We start from the raw sequence: 12,465 nt of genomic DNA, 5'->3' as shown, positions 1-12,465 counted from the left end.
ATTTACCTTCTATCCTGTTTGGTACATGGTTGATTGCACGTTGTGTCTTTCATAAGACTGAGCTCCTTGAGAGGAGAGACTTGTTTTTGCCTTTCTCTGAATTCCGAGCACTTAGCACTGGCGCAGAGCAACCAGTTGAACTGAACAACCAAATGGGATCATTTTGGGTCCTGACTTGCTCATCTAGATAATTAGTTATCTCCTAATTTTTGTCACCTGAAAACTTAATAAGCATGTTGTTCTGTAACTCTAAATTTTAATAAATCTATTTAAAAATCAGTAAGCATGTTGTTCTAACACTTTAAATTTTAATTACTTTATTTAACATTTAATATATATGTTGTTCGATGACTTTACACAAGTCATTGGTAAAAGTGGCCAAGTGCGGATCCCTGGGGCACTCAAATAAAAACCTCCGTCTGTGCTGACATTGAATCATTGATAACTAATCTCTTGGTCTGGTCATTTAACTGGATCTGGCTTTACCTCATTTCTATTGTCTAGCCACATTGCTCCACCCTTCTCCACAAGAGTATCACTAGAGAATTGTCAAGTGCTCTCCCACAATCCTTATAGATTATGTTGCCCTGATGTACTTGCCTAAAAGCCCTGACAAATAAGGAAATAAGATTAGTCTGGTATGAACTGTTCTTTTTTTTAAGTTTAAGTCATACACACACATATACACACATATATATGTATATATATATATATATATACATACAATATGTATTTATATATAAATACATAAAAAACTTTTTTTGAAGTTTTGAGTTCCAAGTTCTATTCCTCCTTCCCTCCTCTCCACTCCCCCCTGCCTGAGACAGTAAACAATCAGATATAGGTTATACATGTGCAGTCATGTGAAACATTTCCTTATCAGTCATTTTGTACAAAAAGACTCAAATAAAAGAAAAAGAATGAAAGAAAGTGAAAAACAGCATGCTTCCATTGGTATTCAAACAATATGAATTATTTCTCTGGAGGCGGATAGTATGCTTCATCATGTGTCCTTTGGGATTGTCTTGTATTGCTGAGAATAACTAAATCATTCACAACTCTTCATACAATGTTGCTGTTACTGTGTACAATGTTTTCCTGGTTCTGTTCACTTTACTTTGTATCAATTCATGTAAGTTTTTCCAGGTTTTTTCTGAAATCAACATGAATTGTTCTTGCAATAACTACACTGGCTTCTTGTGATCCATTTTCTAAATCTTCACTAGTCATCACTTTTAATAAAACATTTTAGATTTTTGCCAGGAATCCGAGTCAAGCTCACTGGCCTATGGTTTATATACTCTCTTCTCTCCTCCACAATACCTCTCATATTCTCCGCAGTCTTCCAAAGATCGATACTGACTTAGCAATACATCTATAAGGTCTATTAATACCCAAGGAGGCAGTTCATCTGTGCCTGGTGTCCTAGACAAACTCATAAAAGGCAGCTGGTTTCTTACTATTGTACTACTTATGTTGGGTATCAAATTCCTGTTAGTCATTCTGCTCCATCTTGATCAGTCCATCTATAATTCTTCTTGGTAGAGAAAACCAAAGCAAACTAAGAATTGAGCAGCTCTGTGCTTCTCTCGCTCTAATCCACCCTGAAAAGGTCTCACTTCCTCTTCCCCCAGATAAAACTAACAGACCTTTCTTTATTGCCCTTTGTTTTCTCTGCCAGCCTCAGTTTATTCTGAGCTTTAGGATGTGGGTACTACTCTTAGAAGATGGTGCCCCACGTTTGTGGCCATTTTCTGTTACCTGCCCTTGCTTTCTTTCTTCTGCATGTATCTAAGTTGTTGATGAGTTCCCAGTGTACCCACATAGGTCCCTTTAGAGGACACCCCCTTTCTTCTCTATCACAATTGTTTCTCTTTGTGTTTTCAGATTTCCTTTTTGTTCATTCCCCATTCCTCCAGAACTAACTTCCTGTGTAGGATTTTAGTCCAGGGGTAGTTATGTAACCTAACGGAACAGTCCCAATATGCTTTTTAGGACTAGGCAGGTCTGAGCATGGTTGGAAATAGATGGGAAGGAGCCAGTGGAGAAGGGCAAGCTGAAGATGCATGAGAGACAGGAAATGACGATTGGAATAAGGCCCAGAGAAATCAGGAATGGGTGGGACCAAGGTACACTTTGAGAGATTCACCTGTGCAAGGACTGTGAATATCATTTCATCTGAGACAAGAAGGATGAAGGAGAGAATAAAGTGACCATGATGAAAAGTAGGTTCTTTAAAAATTTAATATATTTTATTTTTTCTTCAATTATGTATTAAAACAAATTTTAAACATTTTTTAAAAACTTTGAATTCCAAATTCTCTCCCTCTCTCCCTCTCCTCCTTTTCTCCTTCTCTTTCTCTCCCCCTCCTCTCCCTCTCTCCCACTCTTCCTCCCTCCCTGAGTGGTAAAGAATCAGATATAGGTTACACATAAATGTTGAGGAGAGGAGGAGCAGGGTTATGGGATCTCCAGTTAGATGGTGTCCAAATTGCCGATGCCGAAGGAAGCCGTTAGGTAAGGTGCTAGTCAAGAAGACCTGACTTTGAATCCTGCTTCAGACACTCACCCACTTACCAGTTTCTTCATCTCTAAAAAGGCCATAATAATAGCATTTACAGGATTGTTATATAAGAGTCAAGTGCAGCAGTGGCCCTGGACTGGGAGCCAGGAAGACCTGAGTTCAAACCCAGCCTCCCTTGCAGCCACACACAACTACACCCCCTTGCTACAAATCCTTCTCTCTACTTGGGGTGCCATATCCTTACATGTGCATGATCTATCCCTAGGAATATAATTTTTGGTTGCTTTGGGAGCTAGATTTTTTTTTCTAAAGACTGAGACAATTTATTTTCTGTCCTGGATTGTATCCATATAGTTCTTCTGGTGCAGCCTGTTGTGTTTCAAATGGAGCTACTTGACTACACCTTTAAACTCATATCACTCTGGCTTTCGTTGAATGGCCAATAGTATCCTCCAGTCCAAGCCTTTATGGGGCAGCTAGGTGGCCCAATGGATAGAGCCCAGTGCCTGGAATCAGGAAGACTCATTTTTATGAATTCAAATGTGACCTCAGACACTTACTACCTGTGTGACCCTGGACAAGTCACTTAACCTTGTTTGCCTCAGTTTCTTTGTTTGTAAAATGAGCTGGAGAAGAAAATGGCAAACCAGTATCTTTACCAAGAAATAGTTAGACATGATTGAACAACAAGCCTCTGTAGCTCATTGCTTAGGTTTTAATGGTGTAGAATGAGTGCAAATAGAATTGCTTTCTATTCTAGCAAGAAACTTTGAGGATCTTCCTCTCCCACACTAATATTTTTGTGATGGTAAATTAGGCCATCTTTTGTCTCAATTCTTGCCTAGACTGTAGTCATTGAATGGGTGCTGCCTCAGATTAACTGAGACCCAGGAAATGACTTTGACTTAGAAGATGCCAAGGTCATCCACTGCATCCTGGGCCATTGCCAGTCATCCTGACTTGTCTTGCCAATGGACTTTGATGACTCGGGAGAGAGGGAGGCTGCTGACTTTGCACAGCCCTAGGGCACTCGAATCCATTTCAAGTAACAGTGAAGCCATCCCCCATCACCCACTATTTTACCCCAACATCGTGATGCCATTGGCGTTCTTCAAAAATGAATAACAATGTATACTTACTAGCTGCGTGACCCTAGGTGAGTTATTTAACCTCTCTTAGACTTGCGTCCTCATCTGTAAAAAAGGATAACAATAGCACATAACTCTCAGAGTCTTTGTGAGGGTCGAATTAGATATTTGTAGAATGCTTTGAAAACTTTAAAGCATTATATAAATAATGTTTATTATTTTTATTACTATTAGTGTTGTATACTGGCCAGTGCTATTGTGTCACCCATAACTGCACTATGGCGCTTCATGTTCTAAGCATGTGGATGTCTCCTTATTCTTTGGGTTGCCTTATTCACGCCAATCTTCCCACACTGGTACGTTCCCAGAGGAAGACCCTCATTAATGAAATTATATTCAGATTCTCTCAGGGTTCTCGGGTAACTCTATTGAGGGGGAATACATTTGAACTTCTCACCTTTTTAGCTCTTGAGCTCCTACCAATGCATTTCCATTTACACAAACCAGCCTCTTACAATAATGATACCATTAGATCTTAAACATAACCATTTATGAAGCAATAATGAAAAACAAATTTTCACGTTGGCCATATCAAAACCAAACAAACATGCTTCTGTCTTTACTCTGAGTCCATCATCTCGCTACCTGAAGATGGGTAGCATGTTTCACACTGAATACTCTAGAATCAGGGTTGGACAGTGAGCTAATCAGAGTTCCTAAGTCTTTCAAAATTGTTTGTCTTTACGATATTGATGCTATTGTAATAAAGTATTTGGTTTCTGCTCACTTTATTCTGTATCAGTTCATACAAGTTTTAGTAGTTTTTATTAAACCTAAGTTATTTCCCTACTCCTTTTAGGAATCAAAATTTTCATAGTTGACGGAGGTCATATCTTATATCCCTCACTCGTTGACTTCATTGTTTTCTCTACATAAAAATCCTTTTTCTGTTCTTTTCAGAACTAAGTGGCTCTGTATTAACAGGCAGTTCCCTAAAGAGACAGCACTTCGCATCTGTAAAATGCTATATGATTGTTAACTATTATTAAATCATCTGTGGTTACTGTTGAGGTTGAGGAGCTTGAGGAGAAAGAGAAAACAATTTGAAATATCTGATATTCGGTAAAAGATAAAGAATGCCAAACACCCCCAGTAAAGTAGAGGTTTATTGAGCAGGAGTGAGGACCCAGCTGTGGTTATGCAACATAAATTTATAGTAGGTGAATCAACTGGATTTCATGACTTCTTTTGACAGTGTTTAGCAGCCTGAGCGCTGACGTGGAGCAGTTGGATGATGGACTTTGCCCAGAGTTCCAGGCTAAATGGGTAAAAAATGATTTTAAGTCAGGCCTCAAGTTAGAGATTCCAGGATGTTGGTTAGTGAAACATTAAACTGGATGACTATGGGGCTGAGGCTGGGTATGGAAGCCAGAGAGGCAGAGATGGACTAGGGGAATCCTAGGGACCAGTGGACCAGAGATGACAGGAATGGTGAACAATAGGCTTAGTAAAATGAGAAAGTGAATGGAAGAGGAGCAAGGTTAGGAGGCTAGAGTTAAAGGTGATCAGGTTTAAGGTGTATAGCTGCAGGAGGTGGGAGGAGGTCATTGGAGCTGAGCAGGTTTAGGGAACATGACTATTGAGATCCCCAGCTCCTGATAATGGGAGAGAGACCTAGAGGTGAGCATAACTGCTGCTACCATTCTCTTAAGTCAGCCTGGGGGAAAGGAAGAAGGAAAACAAAGTCTGTTGTATAATTTCTAATACAGTTACATTTTTATTCAATGCACTTTTCCCTGCATTAATCATCCCTGACTAGCTTATAGAGATGATGGTCTAGAACAGGGGTCAGCAAACTACAGCCTCAGAGCCAGGCCCCTAGCTAGGATTTTTTTTTTATCATATTTAAGTTCTCCTAAATAAATTTTATTCTACATTAAAATGTCCAAAAAAATCCCACCCACCATTCTTAGGTGAATGGTAGAAAAACAGACCAGATTTGGCCCTTGGCCTGTAGTTTCTTGACCTCTGGGATAGCAGGGAATCAGGTATAAGTAATCTGACTTCTCCTAGGCAGAATTTTTTAACCTGCTGTCAGTGGACCCTCAAGGGGATTGTGGATAGATTTCAGAAGGATGGGATAGGAAAAAAAATCTCATCTTCACTTTCACTAATCTTCCATTTCCTTCGTAATCCTATGTATTTAATTTTATACATTTCTGTGGGCAGCTAGGTGGCACAGTGAGTAGAGCACCAGCCCAGGAGTCAGGAGGACCTGAGTTCAAATCCAGCCTCAGACACTTGACACATGTACTAGCTGTGTGACCTTGGGCAAGTCACTTAACCCCAATTGCCCTGCCAAGAAGTAAAAAATAAAAATAAAAACATTCTGATAAGGGGTCTCATTGGTCTTCCAAAGGGGTCTATGACACAAAACAGGTTAAGAACTTCAGTATTAGTCCACTGTAGCCTGGATTACCTCCACACATGTGGGCAAAGCATCTTAGTGGCATAGAACCAATGGATGGTCCCCCAAGCTGGGAAGCCAATAAAAGTTCCATGAGTAATAGAGGAGAAAGGCCTTTGCTCTAGTTTGGAGGCTAATCCTCCAAGCTGTGCCCTTGATCCTGAATGCTTCTGCCTTCTCCAGGGCCTTGTTCCAGCAATCATATTCTCTGTCTGTCTCTCTACCTCTCTTACTCTTTCTCTTCAATGCATCTTTAGTCTCTCTCCCTCTCTATTTAGCCTAGAAAAATGCTCATGTCTCTTCAGTCTTCCAAGTACTTCAGGACTGTTTAGCTTTTGTCTTTGTATTACCAACACCTAGCTCAGTGCCTAGCACACAGCAGGCGCTTAATCAGTGCATGTTCTGCTTCATCCGGCTTCCATCTTGGCTCCTTTTTCCCTTTGCCAGACTTCTTGAAAAAGTTGTCTACAGTTCATGTGTCCATTCCCTCACCTTCTCTCTTCAGTGCTTCCCAATCTCACTTACATTCCACTCACTAGACCCAAACTGCTGTCTCTTAGGTCACCAGTTATTTCCTATCATCTAATCCAATGGCCTTATTTTAGTTCCCATCATCTTTTCCTTCTCAGTGGCATTTCTTTTTTTTGTTTTGGAGGGGGGAAGGGAGGGCAATTGGGGTTAAGTGACTTGTCCAAGGTCACACAGCTAGTACATGTGTCAAGTGTCTGAGGCCGGATTTGAACTCGGGTCCTCCTGACTCCAGGGTCAGTGCTCTACTCACAGTGCCACCTAGCTGCCCCTCAGTGGCATTTCTTAACGTAAAAAAAAAACCTACCTCTTCTGGAGTTAGGAAGACCTGAATTCAAATCTAGCCTCAGATACTTACAAGTTGTGTGACTCTGGGCAAATTATTTATCCTCTGTCTATCTCAGCTTCCTCAACTGTAAAGTGAGGATAACAATAGCACTTATCTCCCAAGGTCGTTGTAAGGCTCGAATGAGATAATATTTGTAAAGTACTTAGTACAGTGCCTGGCATATAGTAGGTGCTTAATAAATGCTTGTTTCCTTCCTTCTTTTTCAATTCTTTTGCCTCCTATGAATTAAAAGAAACCATAGTCTCCAGGTTCATTTTTTTATCTCTCAAATGGCCTCTGCTCTGTCTCCCTAACAGGATCGCTTCCAAAACAACATTGCTTTTCTCAAGCTCCTCATCTCAGCCTTTTTCCTCTTCTCTCTCCCCTGGCAATTTAACTTACCTGAGCTGCTTCAACTATTACTAACAGGCTGATGACTCATAAAGCCTTATCTCCAGGCTTGACCTCTCAACCTTAGAACCACTTTTAGATTTCATGCTTGAAGATTTCAGCAAGGCATAGTTGGATGAATGGTTCAATTCAGTATTGGTAGAGTAATCTAGATTTATGTCAACCTGGAGAAGAGGTCTGTCATGAATTTCCCTCTTTATGGTTTTACATTATTCAACATTTTTCATCAATAATGTAGATGGAGGCTTTTGTGGCCATGCAAATTTTCAGATGACACAGAACTGGGGAAAATGACTAACACGTTAGATAAGAAAGTCATTATCAGAAGGATTTCAGTAAGCTAGAACAGCAGCTCTTTAAGTGAGATCTAGGGATCCCTAAGTGATCTCTGAGACCCTTTCAGGTGGTTCTTGTAGTCAAAACTATTTTCATAAAAAAACCGAGATATTTAATTTCTAATACAGTACATATAGATAGACACGGTCCATATAACAAAAGCTTGTGGGGGGGATGGCGTTGTCAATAATTTTTAAGAGTGTAAAATTTTAACTTAATAATTTAATTCATGTATAAATTTATATATAATTTAACAATTTCATTTAATTAATTGTAATTTTTAAGAGTGTAAAAGACTCAAACATTCGAGAGCTGCTGAGCTAGAATGATGGGCTGGATTTAATAAGATAAAATTTGGTAAGGGTAAATGTAAAATCTTTTTTTTTTTCCATTGTGACACTTTTATTGACAAAAATAACCCAGCCAGCGATATTCACAGACGGCGACCACGGCGACCACCCTTTCTGCGAGTGCTGTTAGAGGGGATTGGAGTGACATTCTCAATATGCCCAATCTTCATTCCAGAACGTGCCAGAGCTCTCGGGGCTGCCTGTGCACCAGGGCCAGGGGTCTTAGTCCTATTTCGCCCTGTGGCCCGAAGTTTGATGTGAAGGGCAGTGATGCCTAGTTCTTTACATCTCTGGGCAACATCCTGAGCGGCCAACATATAGCAGCATAGGGAGAAGATTCGTCTCTGACAGCCTTGACCTTCATTCCACCAGTCACCCGGCAGATGGTTTCTTTGCCAGAGAGATCAGTCACATGGACAAAGGTGTCGTTGAAGGAAGCAAAGATATGGCAGACACCAAACACATTCTCTCCTTCTGCAGCTTGAGGTCCAAGGCTGATGACCTGCTCTTCCTTCTTTTCCTTCCCCTTGCGAGGTGCCATTTCTGCTTCTCCGCTTGGGCCGCCAACACCGGAAAGGGCGGGTAAATGTAAAATCTTAACATTAGTTCAAAAAAAATCAGCTGAATCGAGGCAGCTAGGTGGAGCAGTGAGTAAGTAGAGCACCGGCCCTGGAGTCAGGGGGATCTGAGCTCAAATCCGGCCTCAGACACTTGACACGTGTACTAGCTGTATGACCTTGGGCAAGTCACTTAACCCCAATTGCCCTGCCAAGCCCTGCCCCCCAAAAAGCAGCTGAACAAGTGTACTAGGGAGCAGGCAGGGACATACAGCTATCAGTATGAACCCGTCAGTATGTGGGGATTTTAGTATATTGCAAGTTCAATACAAGTCAACAGTGTGACAGTAGTCAAAATGGCTAACTGGATTTTAAGCTACATTGAGAGGTACAGTGTCCAGAATTACAGCGGTAACAGGCATAATGCATTCTCACCTGACCAGATCTCCCCTGCCACATTATCAAGTTCTGTTCTGGGAGTCACCTTGTAGGATCAAATGGAATCATATATGGAAAACACTTTGCAACCTTAAAGTGCTATATAACGTAAAATATTATTATGATTAGGAGGGATATTGATAAGCTGGAGAATATCCAAAGGAGAGTAACCAGGATGGTGAGCAGAGTGGAAACTATACCATATATGGGTTGGTGGAAGGAATTGGGGGTATTTACACTATAGAAGAGAAGACTTAGGGAGTATGTGCTAAGTGTCTTCAAGAATTTGAAGGGCTTTCATATAGAAGAAATAATTATGTCCTTTGGCTGACCGGTAAAGGTAGACACACTGGTGGGGGTTTGTGAGTTATGGTTTTTAATAGCTGTGGAATCACAAACTGCCTTGAACCAAGAGTAACTTTGTCTAAGGAACTCATGTGCAAGTTGAGGGTAGGTTCAGTCAGTAGGAGTCCCCATGGCAAGGGCTTCATAAATCCCCTGCTTCTGGGGAGACTCAGGCTGGTGGATCACATGAGCCCGGGACTTGTGAGCTGCAAGGGGGCTTAAACTGATTGGCCATCCACACTAAGTCCAACACCAATGGCCTAAGAATGGACAAATCATCTAATTTCTGTTCCAATCAGCATTGGAATAGGGCAATGAATGGATACTGGACTCTAGGCTGAGTGAGATATGGAGATCTTGTTTTCATTCAGTTGTACCCAACTCATTGCGACCCCATTTGAGCTTTTCTTGGCAGATAATGGAGTAGTTTGCTATTTCCAGCTCATTTTGCAGATGAGAAAACCAAGATAGACAGAGTTTAAGTGACTTGTCCAGGGTCACACAGCTAGGAAGTATCTGAGGTCAGATTTAAACTCAGGAAGAGTCTTCTTGACACTGAACCTGGCATTCTGACCACTGTGCCACCTAGCTGCCGCAGGGAGAGCTAGTGCCCCCCAAAACTGAAAGAAAGCACAAAACACAAAGGGTGAAAGTTACAAAGAGGTAAATTTGGACTCAATATAACAACAAACTTCCTAAAAATTAGAGCCGTATCAAAGTGGAATGGGCTGCTCCATCATTGGAAGTGTTCGAGTAGGTCCTGGCTGAACACCTGTGAGGGATGTTGTGGGAGATTCCTGGTTTGGATAGAGTTGGTATGACCTCTGAGATGTCTCTTTATTTCCTTCAGCATTTATTAGTCATACTCTCTCTTCATAGCTCCAAAACTGGCCCAAGACCCAGCTTTGTCTTCTGTCCTCTGCTGCCTCTTCTCTCTTGCTACTCCTTCATACCAACACACACATCATATAAACACATGTCCCAGGACCTCCTTCACTGAGGCTTCCCTTGAGTCCCCTGTTCCACCACTAAAACCTCCCTGCCTTGTGTCATATTCTGAGGGCCAGTCCTGATAAGAGGGCTAGCTAATCTGGAATGTAAATGTTTGCTTCTATGTTAATGGGTCTTCCCAGTGGCTCCAAGAAGCTATAACATGAGCAGTGACCCCACCCTGGTAAACTGTCTCAATAAACAGGCTAAACCAGGTTCAGGGTCACCAGCAGGCCTCAAACCCATCAGTGAGTTAGGGGGATGTCTATCGCAAGCATTTGAAGATTTCCCCTGGTAGAAGGGGTGGATGAGAACAATCTGTCCCAATGGCCATGAAGGCAGCTGTGGAGTACTCAGAGATTGGTCGGGGTCCTGGGCCATCACCAGTCGTTTTGACTTTTGTCTTGCCACTGGACTTTGATGATTCTGGAGGAGAGGGTGAGGCTGATGACTTTTCACAACTCTGCCTCACTTAGATCCAATTTACATAAAAGTGAAGACATCACCCATCATCCACTATTTTACCCCAACATTATGATGTCATTGGTGCTCTTTGAAAACTGAAGGATGAACAACCACAGCCAACAAGCATTTAATTATTATTTATTTTATTTATCAGGTGCCTCCTATTTGCTGGGCACTGTATTAAGTGCTGGGGATACAAAGAAAGGCAAAAGACAATCCCTGACCTCAGGGAGTTTACAGTCTAATAGGGTGAGACACCTTCAGGTGCTACATTTCCTATAGACAAGCTAGATTTATGTTTATGTGTTTTTAAATTTAACAACTCAAAGGACAGTAGACACATCCTTTAGACTTCTGATGTATGAGTCCTCCTGACTACCAGTGGAGTTCTGACTGCCCAATGACAACAAGAACAGACTGCAGATGGTTTGACTCGTCCAGTGTGTCCCCTCTTTCCTTCATCACAGGAAATAAGTGACTAGGTTAGAGACACCAAGTTTCAACATAGTTCAATACATACCGAGAAAAGCGTTAGCTCCCTGCCCCTTTTCTCTGAGTCAAAAGTACTTGTGTGAAGACTGGCCATTAGGAGTTGCCAGATCCACCCCTCCCTTTTGGATATTTTCATCACGACCATCATCATGATCACCACCACCACCACCACCATCATCATCATCCGTATTTTTGTTGTCATTAACAACTCCAGCTCACATTTATATAACACTTCAAAGTTAGCAAAGAGCTTTACATTTGAGCTTCGTGGCAACCCTGGGAGGTAAGTACTACTAATATCCCCATTTTGCAGATCACAAAATTGAGGCTTGGAGAGGTTAAATGACCAGCCCAGACTACCCTTCTGGCAGGTGGAAGAGTGATCAGAAATAGTTCCCCCCTCTCTCCATGCTGGAAGGCCACATCAATTCATGTTTAGGCAGCCCCCCGTTTAGCTGAGGAAGAATTTCTGTATATTAATAATTGTGCATTTTCTACATGCTTAGGGTTATGGTTGAAGGTTCTATTCTATACAGAAGCACTTTCAACAAAGCAGGATGTTTGTAGTTGGATTAGTAGGTCCTCTGAAAGTCCATGTGCGTGCTGGTTCAACTTCGATTGGCATGTCGATTAGTAAGCTAAGAATTCTCCAAGAATTTTCCTACATTCGGTGCTTCTCAGTCACCAGTAAATCTATCTTTTTCTTAAGCAAAATGGTGTCATTATTTTGTAAGGATTAGCCTTGCAGGCACATTATGACCTGAACCTAAAAAAATCCCGGGAATCCTAGTGATCTTAATCAGTTTAGGGGGACAGCCCGCTCAGTGGCTGGGGTCTTCTCCGTCTTGGAGCAGGCTGCTTACAAAAGGATAGGGCAACCAGAACCGAGTGTAAGGAGCAGCAGGTTTAAATGCGTGGTTACTACTCATGCCTCAAAGGTATAGAATTGCCGCAAGGCTCCCTAACCGAGCCACAGACCAGCAAACTGAGACTTGGAGCTGAAGAGAAGGAAACCTGCACCATCTGCTGGAGGAAAGCTGCACTTTCTCTCACTGGGGTATGGAAGAGCTTGTGAAGCAAGCTCAGATGACGAGGGGGATCCATGACTCCTGGTAGAAGAGCATGGAAGAACTTGGCTGGGAAGTA

General features: G+C 41.8%; 1 pseudogene; it reads right to left on the bottom strand.

Annotated features, from left to right (window-relative positions):
• Nucleotides 1–8,115: 8,115 nt before the first annotated feature.
• LOC118848753 lies at nt 8,116–8,599 on the bottom strand (annotated as a pseudogene).
• Nucleotides 8,600–12,465: the final 3,866 nt, after the last annotated feature.

The sequence above is a fragment of the Trichosurus vulpecula genome, chromosome 4 (assembly GCF_011100635.1).
Source record: "Trichosurus vulpecula isolate mTriVul1 chromosome 4, mTriVul1.pri, whole genome shotgun sequence".
NCBI lineage: Eukaryota > Metazoa > Chordata > Mammalia > Diprotodontia > Phalangeridae > Trichosurus > Trichosurus vulpecula.
Note: the sequence above shows the minus strand (reverse complement) of the source record. Positions and strands in the feature narration are given on the sequence as shown.